Here is a 6,592-nt window from a genome sequence, read left to right on the forward strand (position 1 = left end):
TAATTTTCCCAAGAAGACACTGACTGCAAGGAACTGAAGTGCATACTGATCACAATTCACATTCTTTTAGAGAAAGAAAAAATTCAGGATCCCAAGGCTTTAGCCAAACCTCCCAGGCCATAAGCAGTGAACTGGATTGAAAGTAGATCAGCTGGGACATGAACCAGTATCCATATGGGATACCAGCATTTGGAGGTGGAAGATTAGCCAGTTGAACCGTTGTGCTGGCCCCTGGAATCTGTTAGTTCCAAATTTTTGTGGGGAAACTGGGGAACACCCAAAGTCCTCTTATTCATTCTTATTTCCTGCCAGCAACTTGATGTTGCTAAATGAGACAGGATAGTGTTACTGAACAGGCTTTAGTTTGAACCACAGCTGCTCAGCAACTGTGTGATCTGGGACCTGTTGCTCCCTCTTAGATATTCAGTTTCCCTCTTTAATAAAAAGTGAGATGCTGGGATAACCAAGCCAACTCACTCTGCTTATATACTGTGGCAAAGTCACTGATGCATTAGTTGAATGGCTGATTTTTTTTCTCATTTTTTTCCTTAAAGATTTGTTTATTTTTGTTGAAAAAGGTAGGTTTTGCTGAGAGCAGAGACAGAAAAATCTTTAATTTGCTGTTTCACTCCTCAAGTGGCTGCAATTGCTGAAGCTGACCACATCTTTAAAAAAATATTTTTTGGCCGGGCAACATGGCCTAACAGCTAGAAGTCCTCATCTTGAACACACTGGGATCCCATATGGGCACTGGTTCTAATCATGACAGCCCCGCTTCCCATCCAGCTCCCTGCTTGTGGCCTGGGAAAGCAGTCAAGGACAGCCCAAGGCTTTTGGACTCTGCACCTGTGTGGGAGACCTGGAAAAGGAGCTCCTGGCTTTGGGTTAGCTCAGTTCTAGCCGCTGAGTCACTTGGGGAGTGAATTATTGGATGGAAGATATTTCTCTGTCTCTCTTCCTCTCTATATCTGACTTTCCAATAAAACTTATTTTTAAAGATTTATTATTTGAAAAGTGGTGTGACACATAGAGGGTAAGAGAAAGACAGAAAAAGATCTTCCAGGGCTGGCACAGTGGCACAGCATGCTAATTTTCTACCTTATGGCGCTGGCATCCCATATGCTGTTTCGTGCCTCATACTCCATTTCTGATCCAGCTCTCTGCTTATGGCCTGGAAAAACAGAGGATGGCCCAAGTCCTTGGAAGCCTGCATCTGTGTGGTAGACCCAGAATGGGGCCTAACTCCCAGCTTCAGATCATAATTCTGGCCATTGCAACTATTTCGGGAGTGAACTAGCACGTGAAAGACCTTCTCTATCTCTCCTTCTCTCTGTAAAAATCTTTTATCTATCTATTTGGTTCACTCCCCAAATATCTGTAATGCTCAGGGCTGGACCTGGCCAGTTCTTGAGCCTGGAACCCCTTCTGGGTCTCCCATATGTGTGGCAGGAACCAAGTACCTGAGCCATTTGCTGCTGCTTTCGTAGGTGCATTTGACAGGGGCCTGGAATAGAAGCACTGCAACAGGGACTTGAACTGGCTCATATGGGATATCAGCATTGCAGGTGATGGCTGTGGCGCAATGCCAACCCCCATCACTTTGTGTGCAACTCCAGTGACAGGAAGGCATCTTACAAGCATCTCACCTGTGTAGGACATAAAACTGACCTCACTCTGTTGTGCTGAGAACATTCCTGGACCAAAAGCATGGCCCCACTCATTCTGAGTCAGTGACAGGGTACAGGACCATTGTTCAAGGGCTGGGTCTGAGGTGATGCCTAGAGATGCAGCTTGAAAAATAGGTAAGACAAGATCTTGGCTGTCAATTTGTGTAGCACAAGCTTCTCACTTGTGTACAAGTTAGGCTAAAACTTGAAAAAGTCATTATGATTGATACTTTGAAGTGGAATTTAGAGGAAGAGTCTGGAGACATCCCTGGAAGTGCTGGAAATGATTCCTGTAGACTAGGCAGGGCATTGTTTGAGGGCTTAAGAGACACTGCCAATTTTCATTTTTATTCCTATTTTAATATATTTCAACCTTTTTATAAGTATAAGGAAGACAAAGTAAAATTACCCTCACTCCTTTCTTACTCTGGTTCTATACATTTACAAATTAAAGTATGTTACTTTTTTTAGTGAGAGGTGTTCATGTTGCCTAGCAGTTAAGAGGCCTGTGTCCCAGTGCTCGCTTCAGCAGCACATATACTAAAATTGAAACAATATAGATAAGATTAGGATGGCCCCTGTGGAAGGATGACATGCAAATTCATGAAACCATCAATATTTTTTCAACACTGTTTGTTGTAACACATGGGTTTTGATATTTTTGTTATTTTTCATTTCTTCAGAATAGTTTTTCTTATTGAATTCTTCACTGATTCATAGATAGACAGTAGCATCATTTTCTCCAAGAAGGTTTTTTGTTGTTTTCATTTCTTTGACACACTGGTTATTCAGTAGCATGTTATATAGCTCCATGTTGTTATAGATTTTTAAAAACTTTATCCTGTTGTGCCTTTTCATTTAAGGTGATGTATAGTAACTGTCATGGAGACCATCATATCCAGATGTGAGAATACAATGCAGTATGCATCTCTATGTTGAGATCAAAGATGGAGTCCCAATGAAACTGTTAAATCTTGACAATAGGATGCTGGACTGTCTGCTATTGCCCATACCCACAATTTCAGGATAAACTTAAACAGCACAATGATGGAGTTATGACTGCCTATGAAGGACTATAAAATTATAATAAAATAGGGAAAATCAGTGGTGGGGAGGTTTGGGGAGAATAAAGAATTCCATGTTTCAGGGATCACTGTCCCTAATCCCCGCACTGCTAGAACATTAAAATGTAATTTGGAATCTGAAAAAAAAAATTAAAGACCTGTGTGGCACCTCAGAAGAGTACCTGGGTTCAGTACTTGGTTGCACTTCCGATTCCCATTTCCTCCTCCTGCAGAACCTGGGACTGTGGGATAGCTCACATGGTTGGGTTCCCAATATCTGGGAGGGAGCCCTGGGTTGAGTTCCTGATCCAGTGCCAGCTACTGTGGGTACTTAGAGAATGAACCAGCAGATGGGAGATTTGTCTTTACCCTTGAATAAATCTTTAAAGTATTTTGATTATTCTATACACACCATTCTTCTTAATTTAGTATATTTCAGAGATCCATTCATTCAATAGAAATTTATTGCATACTATTTTAGGTGATAGAGATGCAATGAATAAAACAGATTTGTCCCCACGGATCTTTTATATTGATCAACACAGATTTGTGCCATTTTAAAAACAGTGACAGAACTATTTTATAGTGTACGAAATGTACTGTTTTTCATCCATCTGTTTTGTTTTCCCCTTTCCAAATGGTATGTGTCAAACAGTTTCTACATTTAAGTTCATTTTTTCTTTTGCTATTAGTGTTTTTTTTTTAAATAAAAACTTGCCTGTCCCAAAATGGTGATTTCCTCATGTTTTTCTTTTTGAGGTTCTATGATCTAGGACTTGTGTCCTTCAGTCTCCTGATTAAGGCTTAGTGTGGTATGAAGCACAGAGATTGGTTAGGAAGTCATGGGGATTTTGTTTGAATGACTGCACAAGAGGCTTTTTGCCTTGGAGGGTGGAGTTTTGTGAGCTGTAAGCCTAGAGTTGCTGTTGAGCATCTTTGTTGTCTGAGAATAAAGCTGATACAGAGGAAAGCAGACACCTGAGATGGAAAGAGGCAGTTTCTGGACAACCTTGCTGGAAACCCTGAATCCCATTGGACTAAAGTCCTATGTCCTCGGATCCTTGAGTTAAGTGAACCAGTGGAGCTTTGTTTTTGGTTTTAGATCTGTATGTGTGTCAATTGCAAATGAGTTCTAGGTGATCAGTTAACACAATAAGAATGTAGCATGACTTCTGAGGAGACTTCGCAAGGTTCCTGGAAAGGAGACCCTGACCATAGCCTTGCCTCTGGCCGCTCCACAGATCTTTCCATTCACACATCACATCCTAGTGTTCTGTGGGGCTGAACTTGAGACCTTGAGTGTTGTCTGCTACAACGAAGTACCGCAGACTGGGCTGTGAACCACAGTGAGTAGCAGTCCTTTGCTACTTGAGGCCTGGAGCTTGGAAGCCCCACAGGAGTGTACCAGCACAGTAAGGTCTGGTGAGGGCAGGTATTTAGTGCCTTAAATTTTACGCAGACTCATCCAGGCTGTAGATTACTGTTGTCTCAGTGTATACCAAAGCAGTGCAAAGAGTGCAAGAGCTCTCGGCCCCTTGTCCAATGGGCTAATGCCATTCATGGGGGCTCTACCCTCATGATTTCATCACCTCCCAAAGGACTCTCTTCCTGTATCATCTCCACATGGAATGAGGTTTCGACCCATGAATATTAAGGTGGGGGTGGGGGAGACACACATTTAGTCCTTTATAGACCCGGAAACACAAACGACCAGGAACTTCAAACAGAAGTAACCATTTGAGTAACATTTGCAGAGTAAAATCTTGACAAGGGCATTTATGTGATTCATGTTCATTTGGAAAGTGAGAGGATGCCAGGGATGGAAGAGAGCTTTGGCATAAATGTCAGAAACAGATTTCAGTGGCTGAACTAGATTAAAATTCTTGGGTAGGTTACTTCTTATGTCCCAATTCATCCATAAAAATGTGGATGAAGAAGACTTTGTGTCATTGTTGTGAGGATAACATGAGATGGTTTGGGGCAGTGTGACAGACTGGGAAGAGTCCACAGAAGGGTAATGGGAGTGGATAGTAGAGACCCAACCAAGCTCTCATAACTAGGCACAGCCAGGAAAATGAAATCTGATTCTTGTTCTGCTCAGTAGGCCACCTAGCTTTTAACTGTTTCAATGGACAGTTCTGGAAACTGCCTCCAGGTTCTCAGGTAGGGAAGGGGAAAGATGGAGATGATCAGATCCTGTTTTTCCCTTCTTATCAGAATGTTTTCCTTAAACATTCTCCAAATACTGGTCTGAGATCATCATATGTGCTGTAGGTGCTGTGGGTACTGACGCGATATTACCTCAGAGATCTGGCCAATAGGCTTCTGATTTCCCAGAACTTCCAGCCCAAGCTCTGCCTAGTGGCTATTGCTAACAAAACACCCAGTCCCAAAAGGGTCAGGGAGTGTATTGCCCCTGGAGGAGAGGTGTAGATTTTTGTGCTGTTCGCTAAGCTCTAGCAGGACAGGTTCCTTGCAGAACACGCCCAGTGTATGGTATAGTTCTTCCCCGGGGGAAGGAGGTACTCACGTTCTGCTCTCTGGTCATTGGACCAAGAGGGTCAGTGCGGGATGCACAGGTTTCCCAGGAGGGGACTGAGGAGTACAGAAGGCCACCATCTTTCATGAGCTTGTTGAGTCTCCAGCGGCTCACTCATATCTCACAGGGTCAGGTTGTAGACTACAGTGCTTAGCCCGCTTGTCAGAGAGAATGCTGTTTATTTGCACCAGCCCCTGGAGGGTGGGGTGGGGCTGGCTCCTGCGCTCTGGTCAGCCCAGACCTGTTCTTGGTCACCTTTCGGTGTGTCAAGGCCGGACTTTTGCCTGCCCTCCTCAAACAGGTGTCAGTGGGAGCCTGTGCTGTTACATTCCCCAGGCACCCCAGGAGCCAGATCCTTTGATGGTCCCTGTCTTATAGATGAGGAGACTGCCTTTCAGAGGTCCCAGGACTCCTGCCAAGGATCTTGTACACGTAGAGGGAATGGAGAGTTGGCATGGAAGCCTAGCTTTGAGAACTTCAAAGGCTGTATTTTTTCTTTTCCACCAAGATACCCTGCACTGAACATAGTAATTATTTGTTACCTGCAGACACTATCAGTCAGAGAACCGAAGAAAAACTTGGAATTGCTGCAGAATGGAAATGCCTCATTATCCACAATTCTACTTGCGTCTCTTTTGCCTGCTTCTTGCCTGGCTCCCTCGCTCCCTTGCTCCCTCCCTCCAGTTTCTTCTACAAGCCTTCCTTTTATCTAAGAACCACTGCCAAGCCACAATTTCCTGTGTTTTTGTCTTATTATCCAAGGAGGAAAGTGGTGTCTGTTGGAGTGATCTGTAACTCGGGGCCATAATTACTTCTGGACTATTTGGGTCCAAAGGGTTGGTGAAGCATCTCCAAGAAATACCACAACCTTCCGGTTCTTTCACCTCTTTGATGGAAATTAAACAGAGGGAAACAACTTTATTGAAGCACTATTAAGCATCATATACAGAATATATACATATATGTGTATGTATTTATATGAAGGGACTTCAGAACATGGAGTGCAAAGATAAGCTTGATACATTTTTTTTCTAAAATCCATGCATGTCAAGGGTCTTTTGAAAAAATTCATGCAAAATGCATATTATGAAAAAGCTCTGGCTGGATTTCAAAATTTTTTTGCATTAAAGCATTTTTTCCATTCCATTTTCTATGAACTTTTTGAAGCACCTATGTATGTTTTGGATAAATGTAGTCCTCACCACAATCATTTGGTGTAGGCCAGTTCTTGCTATCACACAGATGAGGAAACAGAGTCTGAGTGGAAACCTCAAGGCCAAGGTCATGGAATGTAAGAGCTGAGATCTGAGCCCAGTCGGCCT

At 43.1% G+C, this 6,592-nt stretch overlaps 1 non-coding gene across 1 annotated transcript; it reads left to right on the forward strand.

The window, feature by feature from the left end:
• The first annotated feature begins 2,183 nt into the window (after positions 1–2,183).
• On the forward strand, positions 2,184–2,290 carry LOC121162248. The gene has a single exon (XR_005884768.1). It is a non-coding gene; the product is annotated as a U6 spliceosomal RNA (small nuclear RNA).
• The last annotated feature ends 4,302 nt before the right edge of the window (positions 2,291–6,592 follow it).

This window comes from Ochotona curzoniae, unplaced genomic scaffold (genome assembly GCF_017591425.1).
Source record: "Ochotona curzoniae isolate NIBS_2020 unplaced genomic scaffold, NIBS_Ocur_1.0 contig_517, whole genome shotgun sequence".
Taxonomy (NCBI): domain Eukaryota; kingdom Metazoa; phylum Chordata; class Mammalia; order Lagomorpha; family Ochotonidae; genus Ochotona; species Ochotona curzoniae.